General features: G+C 31.6%; 2 long non-coding RNA genes across 2 annotated transcripts; both read right to left on the bottom strand.

The window, feature by feature from the left end:
* Positions 1 to 362: 362 nt before the first annotated feature.
* On the bottom strand, positions 363 to 2,304 carry LOC134237485 (uncharacterized). Its single transcript, XR_009985834.1, has 2 exons — positions 2,187 to 2,304; positions 363 to 660 (listed from the first exon to the last, which is right to left on the bottom strand). It is a non-coding gene; the product is annotated as an uncharacterized LOC134237485 (long non-coding RNA).
* Positions 2,305 to 7,714: 5,410 nt separating this feature from the next.
* On the bottom strand, positions 7,715 to 9,298 carry LOC134237484 (uncharacterized). The gene is made up of 4 exons (XR_009985833.1): positions 9,191 to 9,298; positions 8,613 to 8,729; positions 8,229 to 8,389; positions 7,715 to 7,796 (listed from the first exon to the last, which is right to left on the bottom strand). It is a non-coding gene; the product is annotated as an uncharacterized LOC134237484 (long non-coding RNA).
* Between the last annotated feature and the right edge of the window lie 2,259 nt (positions 9,299 to 11,557).

Genomic DNA, 11,557 nt, shown 5'->3' with positions numbered 1-11,557 from the left:
ACTCACGAATTCATGACCACGACGAAATGTAAAATTTCATATGCATTACTACCAAATATTTTCCAACCACAAATTCAAATCCTCACAAACCAAATTTATTTCCTCAACCCTCGAAAATTTGACCCAACAAAATATGTGATTTTACAGGATCAAATTTGGGGTAATGATTGAGGTTTAAGTTTCTTCAGTCGATATGACACAATCTTTTTTTCCTAGTCGGATAAACGGATAAATCAGTAGTCAAATCAAAATAAAAATAATTGCAGATGGTTGCAAATCAATACGCAAGAATGTGTATTCTGTGAATATTCTGCATAATATTTACTGTCTTCAATACACTGTAACCCGAAGATTAAGATACATTTAAGAGATCTTTGGACAATTTATTTGGTTGTTTAGTTTAAAAACCTACATGATAAAAATAGATAGGTTAAATGAAAGATAAGCAAAGTATTTCGGGGGTTAGGGTATATTGAATATTATGTGACCCGTTCCACGATAGTTTAGGAGAGCTTGCTTTTCAGCCAGGGATATGATAACTATTTCTGCAGCATTGTCTGGACAACCCTCCTCCACACAAACCAGCTGTGTACTCTCCCCTGCAAATCACAGTGTTTACATCCTGACATGCACCTTTTCGCTGACATTAATAAGCTTGACCTGTAAAATAATTATACATGTAATGATACTAATTTGTTTTCACTTCTTATCGATAGTGGTCTTTTAAAGATTTTTGACAATATTTGAGTACTAAGGGGTGTTAAGAAAGTTTGTTCCATGATGAAATATTTTCAAAATTTTCAAAATAGTGCTTAACTAAAGAGATTAATTTTCAAGTTTGACAAAATCACAAGAGTATACATGTACTTTGAATTTAAAGCAATTCATTTTAGCAGAAAATTATAGAATTGTTCATCCATATGGAAATATATATAACATCTTGAAAGCACACAAATGATAGAAATGCTGGTCATTTTGAATAAAAATAAAGGCTAATTTACCTTTGTTTCTTCATGGCTTATCTTGCATCAGACATGCTGATGCTCGAAGTTATAACAACGATAGATTTATTTTCAACAGAATAGGTTTGTAATTTTTGAAATTTTCCACAGATTTGATAATTTTTTTTGAAAGGATGTTTTGGCCTGTTGCTTAATATATATCGCAAATGTACGCCATCCCTGATCTTTCTGAACAGACATCATCTGGTTTTATACCTGCCCTCCCCTTATTGATTCCACAAAAGACAGATAAAACCTTATGAGTAGCAAGAATGGACTCTGTAAACATGAAATATCACAAATTGTAATTATCTTCTTATTGTATTTCTTTTCAAGAATAAAAGAAAACATGTGGAACGAACTTTCTTAACACCCTTTAGTATTCAATTATTTATACTTATATAAGGCTTTTGAATGTAATTTTGAATAAGTAATACTTATGATGAAGGGCGATAAAGGGAAATGCCTGTTAGCCAGTTACCTTATCTTAATCTTTATTTTTAGTTGCGGAAACACAAAAATTAAGCAAAGAGTTAACATTGTAAGCCTATTTCAATTTTGATATCTACACAAAGCAAAAATTACTCCAAAACAATTATTCCAAATTTCCGTTATGATACACCTTATAAACTCTTGTATAAAGTTTTATCTCATAATCATATGCTGACAATTTTTATTGGGGTTGATTTTCTTTGAAGGTCAAAATCTTGCTAAATCTAAAATGTTTACAAAAATGTTGCAAATGAAGTATCTAAAAAAAATTTCAATTATTAAGGAATTGCAAAACTTCTATGATGTTAAAAATTCTACTTGTCTGCAGTCAAGCTTTCTTAATCTATACAAATATTTGACACTTCAATTTCCTTTTTTATGTAAAAATTTGACTAAAAATTTTTAAACTTGTTCATTTTACTCACTGAAACTCAGGTTGTTATTTTAAATTTTATGACAAAAGTGTGTTTGTATTATCTGTCCTTAAATTTATTTTTAGATAAAAATGAGGTATATGTCCATGTCAATTTTTATTGCAATCCATCAATTTATAATGTATAAAAGAAAAAAACTTGTACAATAGAATTATTAAAAAAAAAACATCAGAATCTTTGTACGTACTGACCAAGGTCTAGAGTTCTGTCTCAATAAAATAAGAAGAAACAGAAACAACTGCATTCTATTAAGTCTCACCTTTAACACAACATTGTATGTTTGTCGGTCCAGCACAGTATCCAGGTTTGTATCTCCCACAAGGTTCACTTGTGTACTGAAAACGCCCATTCATAGACCAACAGGGCGATTCATCAGCTGTAATCACAAAAAGTATTTACATAATTTCATTTTTGTTTAAATGTTTAAATCGAATAATTTTTATAATATATACAAGAATTATATCTCTCAAGAATTAAAAACAAAAAAAAAGACTCTTACCCATAACTAAAATAGTATTTACTTATACCAGTAAGGCTAGAAATTGTGAGTAAACTACTTTTGCCACGATATGTAACTTGTTAAAAAATCAAATGGGAATATTACTGATTTAAGACTGGGATTACTTCGTACATATAAATGGTTCTCTTGATTGCATTCCAAAATGTTGCATGAATAGCAAATTTCATTTTACAATTTCTCACACCTGTTTCACTAACGCTCTTCATTCCTGGCGATATATCACAGCTCCCCAATATCATTGCGCACATGAAATATTTATGGATTCATTTTGATGTTAAAAAGTGCTGGTACGGAAAATCTTTATTATCATTGTTGTTATATCTTAAGAGAATCTATATAATTCTAACTGATTTGAAAATGCCACATAAAACAAAGCTTTACATTCTTTTCACACCGTTTGTATCCCTCTTATAATTAAGGTTGGTTTTTTGTACTTACATGTACGTGTGATAAATTTCAAAAATAAATAAACACAAATATAATTTTGCTGCTTAATTTAAAAGAAAATAAATGTGAGTGTGACAATCAATAATATACCGTCCCGTCTTGTGTTTTCGTGGTATATACGTTTTCGTGGTATTTTTTATTTTTAGGTATAATCGCACAATGCAAGATCGAGATGACGTCATATTTGCTATTAGTAATGGAACCCTGTCCATGTTTTTATGAAAATTGTTAAACCTTTTTGCCTTTCCCAAAATAAAATATAGCGAGTGAGTTATGCATAGTTCGCATATTTGATAATTTGCGTAATGTACGCTTATTCGTCGTGTTTTGAACTAGAATACCAAACTTACAAAGTAATAGCCGGCGATCATGCATATCATCATCTGTTAACTATCATACAGCTACCGGTCATGTGACAATAATTTGGAATTATCTAGTAACGTCAATTTTTATATAATTTTCAAAGAAAATATCGGGGTGTTAAAAAGTTATATGATAAAAAAAATATTGTGCCATTGATAATTAATTGAATTAAACATTTAACTTCTTTGAATACACATGGAGTTTATATTTTAAAACATGAAACATTCAAATAAAGCTTTACAAAATTACTTCTAGCCCACTCTTGAGAAAGAGAAATTTTTTACATTAATTAGCAATTCAACTTAGGCACCTAGATAGATGTGGTCTTAATTAAAACAAAAAAATTTTCATGTCAAAAAATGTGATCATTTTGTTAATTAACCAGTATTTTTGTCACTGTAAAATTTATCAGGATTTTACCCGCCTAGATTTCCATAGTTTACTTGTTTTATAAATACCACGAAAACATATGACGTCAACAAAAAAATCGAAAGAGCAAGTATGCAAGAATTCAATGACCTCCTGAACAAATAACAAATAATATGTGAGTTAAAATCATTTTAAAATAAGGAGAATTATTGTTTATATATGCGATAAAAAGCAGACATCTCAATTATTCAGTCTTGAAGCACTTCATTACAAATTAAACGTAATGCCACGAAAACTCATGATTCGAGGGTATGTATAAGAAAAATCTAATCTGAAAAAAATCTTAAGAAATAAACAATGATAAATGTACAATTATTATACATGTATATATCAAATTGTGCATAAGATGAGTTTGGTAGATTATTTTTTATCATTATATATAAAATTCAAATCAAAATTTACGACATTTGTTATAAGATGACACACAGACTATGAAAAATATTATTATTCAACTCATGAGGATTGGTTGTCTATCTTTTAAGGTCACACTCGAAAATTGTTCAATCATATGGCGACGCAACCACTTGCCGGTGGAATGCTACAAATTCTGTCCTATACTCTTAGGACTCTATGCACTAACGACCATTGAGCAGCGAGGGATCTTTTTCGTGCCGGCGCCTACTGCGACACGGTACACCCGTATATACGGTCTCATCCAAAGGACAGGTCGCCTCGTCGCACAGTTGGACTCGACCCCCCGAGACGTAAGAATCAACTAATGCATGAGGCATCATTGTCGTTTCGCTTCACTGGTGTAGTGCTTAGAGTTTAATTTATAACGTTTTTTAATCTTTTTTAAATCTATATCAGGTTTTTATGAGAATGAATTAAACTTTTGCCAAGACCAATTCGACATGGAGATATATCAACGACTTTCTCATCAACTGACGAATGTTTCTGTCATTCTAGAACATGTTGAGATGTCCGTACTTGGTTGATTCCAGGATCTCGGGTTTGATATAACAACTAATTAATTTTGCTCTTAAAATGGTTGTTTAAAATGATTGACATGCAAACATATAGAGTTATGGCCTTACCCTTACTTCAGGGAACTCACACTTAATTAAGATATATTTATATTTACAAATACATGTAACAGAATTCGAAATTAAGGGTTCACCGATGCCACCGGACAGGTTCAAATTATGTATTTTTCAGGCTCGTAGTGTCAAGCACGATGTCAAGCCCTAACTTAATCACAGTGGTCAGCCTCTGACAAGAGAAGGTATGCTGCGTTGTCCTTATTTAGGACGTACAGTCATTCACTGCTACCAGAGACACCGTGTCTAGAACGGTTATCTTTAATGGGCTGGTCATCTGTATGGTGCAGTGGTTAGAGCGTTTGCTCAATAGTCACAAAGTAAGGAGTTGATTCTTACGTTGTGGGTTCAAATCCCACTGTGGGACGTGGGGACCGTCCTTTGGATGAGACCGTACCAGGTCCCGTGTCCCAGTAGATGCTGGCACGAAAAAGATCCCTCCCTGGTCAATGACCCTGAGTGCTGCGTATAGGACAAAATTTGCAGCTCTCCACTGGCAAGTGGTGGCGTCTCCATATTAGTAAATAATTCTCGAGAGGGACGTTAAACAATATACAATCAATCTCTATGTCGTCTGCCTCCAAATGCTTAGTCATGCAACTTATTTTTTGTGGCAAACCTTCACCGTCAGACATTCCACCTAGTATTGATAAAATAAATGTGGTAGCCCACAATTATGGGCAATCCATCCAAATCAGAATCTTGTTATCTGTGTCAAATGGATTTAAAGAATCCCGCAGCTTAACTACACTGGCATATATACCTTTGTTTTAAGTCGCGTGATTTGCTTCAACAATTAACGGATCCGCAAAGGACTACTTTTATAACTGGAAAACACAAAGCAATAATTCTATACAATTCAAATTATTTGTCTCCATATAATTTATCAAACTCGCATAAGCAAAAAGTCACACCCGTGATGTTAGCCTTGTACGTTAGTTTGTCATGAACGAGGTTTTTTTTTCATTTATTTCAAATATGAAAAAAAAATCAAAGGGTTATATAGGTATGGAATCATGAAGTAAAAATACAGTGAAAGCGGAAAGATATGATTTCTTGGAGCTGAAAGTGAAAAGAGTGAATATAAAAAAAAAGTTGACCTTAACATTTATTTCATACAAAAGATATTGGCTTAAGGAATGAAAATGATTCGATAAAAATGAATGGCAAGAATCATCAGGATATAAATTAATCACAAAAATATTTTTCCTATTACATCCCATCTCTTGGATCATACAAGAGCTTTTAACTTCGGCTTTCTTGAGTCTTAATTAAAGTTTAAATGAAGATTAATTAAATGGCATCTATATATCTAAATGAATATGTAAATGCCTGATAACGGCGGACTAAATCATAAGCCAACTTTACTGAGTAGTCCAAAGTGGCCGGAAGAGTACCAAGTTTGATTCTATATTATCATAATTTTTATACCCCGCTTGAAAAGTCGAATTAATCAAATAGTCTTTTTTTATAATTTCTGATCTGTATTTCAATATTTTATTTAGATTTTTATACCCCCGCTTGAAAAGCGGGAGGTTATATAGTAATCGGACTGTTCGTCCGTTTGTGCATCTGTAGGTCCATCCGTTTGTTACGCTTTTGGGTTCCCATCTCTTATCCGCAACTCCTCTCATATCACTTAATTAAGTTTGATAAAACTTCCACAGAATCTTGATTACATACTAGTATTGCCTTTGTGACTTTCTATTTTACTTTTTGATTCGACGCCTATTTTGAGTTTCCCATAGCAAAACATAGACACTGCCATTATATTTTAAAATATGAGAGGCGGGGGTATCATTTTGTGAGTTCATTGCTCACAGTACCTCTAATTTACTTACATGTAGTTTTGGCCTTGCAATATTGGAATTGATAGAAGATCTCTACACTGCAATTAGATTTGCCAAAATTATGCGATTCGGACATCACATGACAAATTTAAATAACAAATCTTAATGTCCGCAACGTGAAGTCATATGTCTGATATCAGTAAAGTTCTAAAAAGAATCGCCCGTCCATGTAAAGAATATTTTTTTCTCTGCAATATTCGCCGATATTTCCATTTGTCACCTTAAATGTACTGCGTTTTCTTTAATCATAAACTTTTAACTAAGAGTCAAATCATGTCGTTTTAACTTAATACAATAGTTGAATTTCTTTTTAATCAAAGACTGACCTGCGTAAGGCTTTTATGAAAACTAATCTGTCGATATTTCGTAAATTGTATGGTCGTTATAATGATCTTGTTAGTAAATAAACCTTTCATTGGACCGTATTTCGGCGTGCCATATCCCCGCTTGAAAAGCGGGAGTGTATGTAGAGATTGGGATAACTGTCTGTTCCGCTTTGAGGTACTTGTACCCATCTCTTATCCGCAACTCCTCTTTTACCACTGAATGAAATTTAATGAGACTTTCACAAAATCTTTGTTATATAGTGCAATTTTGCACCCCCTATCTTACTTTTGGATACTTACACAAATATTTTGCGTTTCAAAGAGCAAAACAAGAGCACGGCTATTTTTTTCTATAATATTGAAAGGTACAGAGTGTACCTATCTTTTATTCGCAACTTCTCCTTAATACCATTGGTTAAATTTTATGATACTTTCACAGATTTTTTTATAACATAATGCCATAGTGCACCTCCTATTCTACTTTTTGATTTGACACTTATTCGGGTCTTCCAGAGCAAAACCTGAACTCTGCCATTATAACCATATGGGAGGCGGGAGTATCATTTAGTGAGCTTATTGCTCACAGTATCTCTAGTTTAAATACTGAATTTGACAACGGAATTTTTTTTGTCTAACTGATCAATGCAGTATTCTAACTACGGATATAACCGCTCAAATGGGGATGTTTAATCTTCCTAGGTATCTTACCAATTCTGAGGTCCGTGTTTTGTGCCTCTTCACATATTTGTATTGTTAATAGTCTTTAGAGATCGACCACTGTCTGTTTTTATTACCAATCATATTGAAAACAGATAAAAACGTTAGATGAAAAAGTTTTAGATCTCACAAACTTTTATTTATTGCCATTACACATGAACGTATCTGCGACTAATCCTGCAAAACAAAAAAGTAAAGTAATTACATGTAATGTAATGTACAGGACATAAAATTTACACTTTAGGATGTTCTTGGGAAAATTAGCTTTGTTCAAAGTTAAAATACAATGCGAATTTTGTTTACAGAAGAGGCTTTTATATTTTGTAAAAATGTATTTTACAAAAACTGGAGGTTTTTTTTAAGAAACAAAGTCTTGCATTTAGAGAAAAATCTGTGACTCATAATTAAAATGTGAAAGAAAAATTAACCCCTTGCTGAGAAATGAATATTACTTACTTATTGTTTGTTAATAAGCTCTAAAAATTATGCATAGAAATTGTGATATATACTTTTTTCAATAATTACTCATTGACATAAACATGTAATATAGTAAGTCTTTGCATTAAAAAAAATAGTCAAAGTGTGTAGAAGTATCAAACGGAAATGTACCTATCTCTGTTGTCGAATTAATACTTAAATTCCAAAGCCTTTGCAGCATTTACGGTTATTCCCACCACCACATAAGTTGCTAACATAACCCATCCAGCAGGCTTTGTTGGTATCCTGACACGCTCCAGTTAGATATCTCTCTGTGCATTTTCTGTCGGCTCCTGGTACCAAGTTTGTAATTTTAAAACAACATTAGGTACATTACATTTGCTTGGTAAAATCATAACATTATTTACTTTTTATACTTTTAGGCATGCACATTCCCGTAAAATCAGGTAATTTCTTCTGTCTTCTCCTTTATAAAACTAGGAATACTGACAAAATTCATGAGATCAGGATATCAATTTTTTTGTAGTAAGTTTATCATTCCTTTTTATTTCTTACCTTTAACACAGCATTGTCTATTGTAGGGGCCAGCACACATTCCAGTTGCATACCCATCACAAGCCTCACTTGTGTATTGACATCTTCCATTTACAGCCCAGCATCTGGCATCGCTACCTATATATATTTCACGACAGATAAATCATTCTAACAAATACTTAACAAACAAAAAACTCTTTACCAAATCTTAGGTTAAGTCTATCCACCAGATTAAGACTTGCGATATAGGTTTGACGGGTTAAGAGGGGATACTTATTCCTCCATGGCACATAATCCCACCAGATATTTTCAGGATCCGTAATTGCTCAATCCTCAAGCTCGTTATCTTTACTTCAATTTTTGAGCAGGCATGAGTAATGCCTTTAACTCCAATACTAGTATCTTCTTTAACGATTCACATCTCTTAGAGAAGATTTTTAGACTGAAACGTAAGTTTATTATTTGGCTTTATCTTAAAGTATATTACTAAACCTCAAATTTGCTTATTTAAAAATAATGAATTTGAATCTATTTACAAGGATATCTTTGATTACGAAAAAGTTATATATCATCATATCAAAGGACTTGCTTTTAAATACCTGCATCGATTCCCAGTGAGAATATCAATAGGACAAAGATGGAGAAGATAATGGAACTTTGCATCGTCGTCGATGAGTAGAGGGTATCAGAGTTTTGTACGTGTGATCAGCTGATAAAGAGGACAAGGGATTCGCCAACTTTTATACATTTGATTAATGCAACACATGGCTCTTAATTTATTTCAACAAGTATAAAGGATTTTTGTTGCTATGCATTTGTTGCACTGTTACTGCATAAATATTTCGGTTGCATAGAAATAGCTCAAACAAGTGCAAAAAATGATGCCTATCAGCATTTTTTAAACACTTGATAATTTTTATTTTCGAAAATAACAAAAATATTTTTTCATAAGCATTGAACAGTCTTTTTCAGTTAAAATCAAACTACCAGATTGTCAGTATTTTGACATTTGATGTCTTTCACAATTTATCCCTTGATTATTCGAAACTTGTACCTGTATGTAAGTTTAATAAATATATGCGTAGTTAAGTTTACATATGTATCATTTTTATAGATTAGTTAACTTATACAAAAAACGGTGCCAGTCAATAGATATTTCAATCATGTGTATTTTGCTCAATTTAATATTTGACATAAAAAGGCAAAAAGAGACTTCTTCCTTAATTAAGAAGATATCCTTTTAAGAGCACACGTAATGTGATAGTCCAAACACGAGCATATATCTCAATTAAAAAAAAAACAATTAAAGTTTATCACAAACAAAATTCAGTATATCGTAATGTAGTCGGATATGACAAGCTCTCTGACAGTGTAAATTTGATGAAATCGACTCTGAATATTGTAAATACCTACGTATTATCTATTTATTATCTGAATGTATAATATATTCGACCTAGGTTTATTAATATTAAATGCTTTATCAATTGAAATTTTATTTCAGAAAAAGCAAAAAAGAAAAAAAAAAAAGAAAAAATGTTTTGACATCTTTAAGTATAAGTCAAAGGTATATGAGTCTTCTATATTTTTTCATAAGGATATCATTTACCAATTTGCAATGTAATTTTCTGCATGACAATTATGAATGCTTTAGTGTGTATTTTAAATTAAGTAAAAAAAATAATAACGCAAAGGTTTGTGCACTTGTAAGAATTTCAGAAAGAATTTACTGTTACTAGGTGTAGCATATATATATATATCAATGAAATAAAATACTGGTTACTTGCAGAATTTCGAAAAGAAAAGAAATTTAACTAAAGGGTCCATTTTTTCATGCTTTTTTATGCTAGTGATAAAAGGCATGCATGCCAAACACTGCCTACATGTTATTCAAAATGATTGATCGTATAATTAAATGCATGACGTAGAGAACAACTCGAGCAAAAAATTAAGAGCTTTAATATTTTAATATTGACATTAAGTTTGAACAATATTATGAATGTAAACGGAGTTTATCGGCAATTAACCGAAAAAAAAATTATGTTGTGACCGATGTCAAATATTACAATCATTAATCTCAAAATTTGCCTAATAGTTGAAGAAATTCAAAAAATGTAATTTATTTTGAAATAGCACCCCCTCTTCCCAAAAATAACAAAACAATACTAAATCTATGTTTTGTTTCTGTGTTTTATTGTGTTTTGATGTATTTGTGTACAGGTATTCTATTCTCAAAAATAAATAGAATCTATCTCCATACATTTAATTAAGGAATAACTGTCTTATTTTTCGATTTCATGGTGTGATCAATCGATTTGGTTGCGTGATAATTTACATAAACATATACATTTCTGCTTGAAATTATTACGCATGCCAATCGATTGATCATCGTCATTAAATTGAAAAATCTGACAGTTATGCCTTATATTTACATGCTTTTGATTCCGCCAATCCACGTGCTCCAAATCCTGCTTCTGTCTAGCTATTTATCCCGCCCTGCACGTGATTTTTTTTTACCTCGCCTATTGATGAACCAATACATTGATGGGGAAATAAAGTACAATTACTTTTTGTAATTCTATCTCCGACAAAGACATTGGAAATGTAAATATTGTGTAAACATTTCTTAACATTTCTTAATGTAAATATTTGCAGCAAACGTTTTTATATGAATTCTGATTCAATTCGACTCATATCTATACAAAACTACGAATACATTTTTAAGACTTTTAATTAAATTATCCATTCGATCTCTCAATCATTAAATAAATTACGAATCAATTATCCACGAAGTGAAGCTTAGAGGTAATCATCTCCAGAGCTGCAAATGCAAGCAAAATATTATCTTAAGAAATTGTCAAAGCAACAGCAAACAGCTTCAGAATACATGATACTTTGTTTATGTACATAGATTTCTTTTTGTTTTAAAGGACTGAGCAACACAATAACATGTATTATTTGATTAAAAA

The sequence above is a fragment of the Saccostrea cucullata genome, unplaced genomic scaffold (assembly GCF_032062105.1).
Source record: "Saccostrea cucullata isolate Sc308-1 unplaced genomic scaffold, CSIRO_AGI_Scuc_v1 ctg999, whole genome shotgun sequence".
Lineage (NCBI taxonomy): Eukaryota > Metazoa > Mollusca > Bivalvia > Ostreida > Ostreidae > Saccostrea > Saccostrea cuccullata.
The sequence above is the reverse complement of the archived record's forward strand: the minus strand, read 5'-3'. Positions and strand labels throughout refer to the sequence as shown.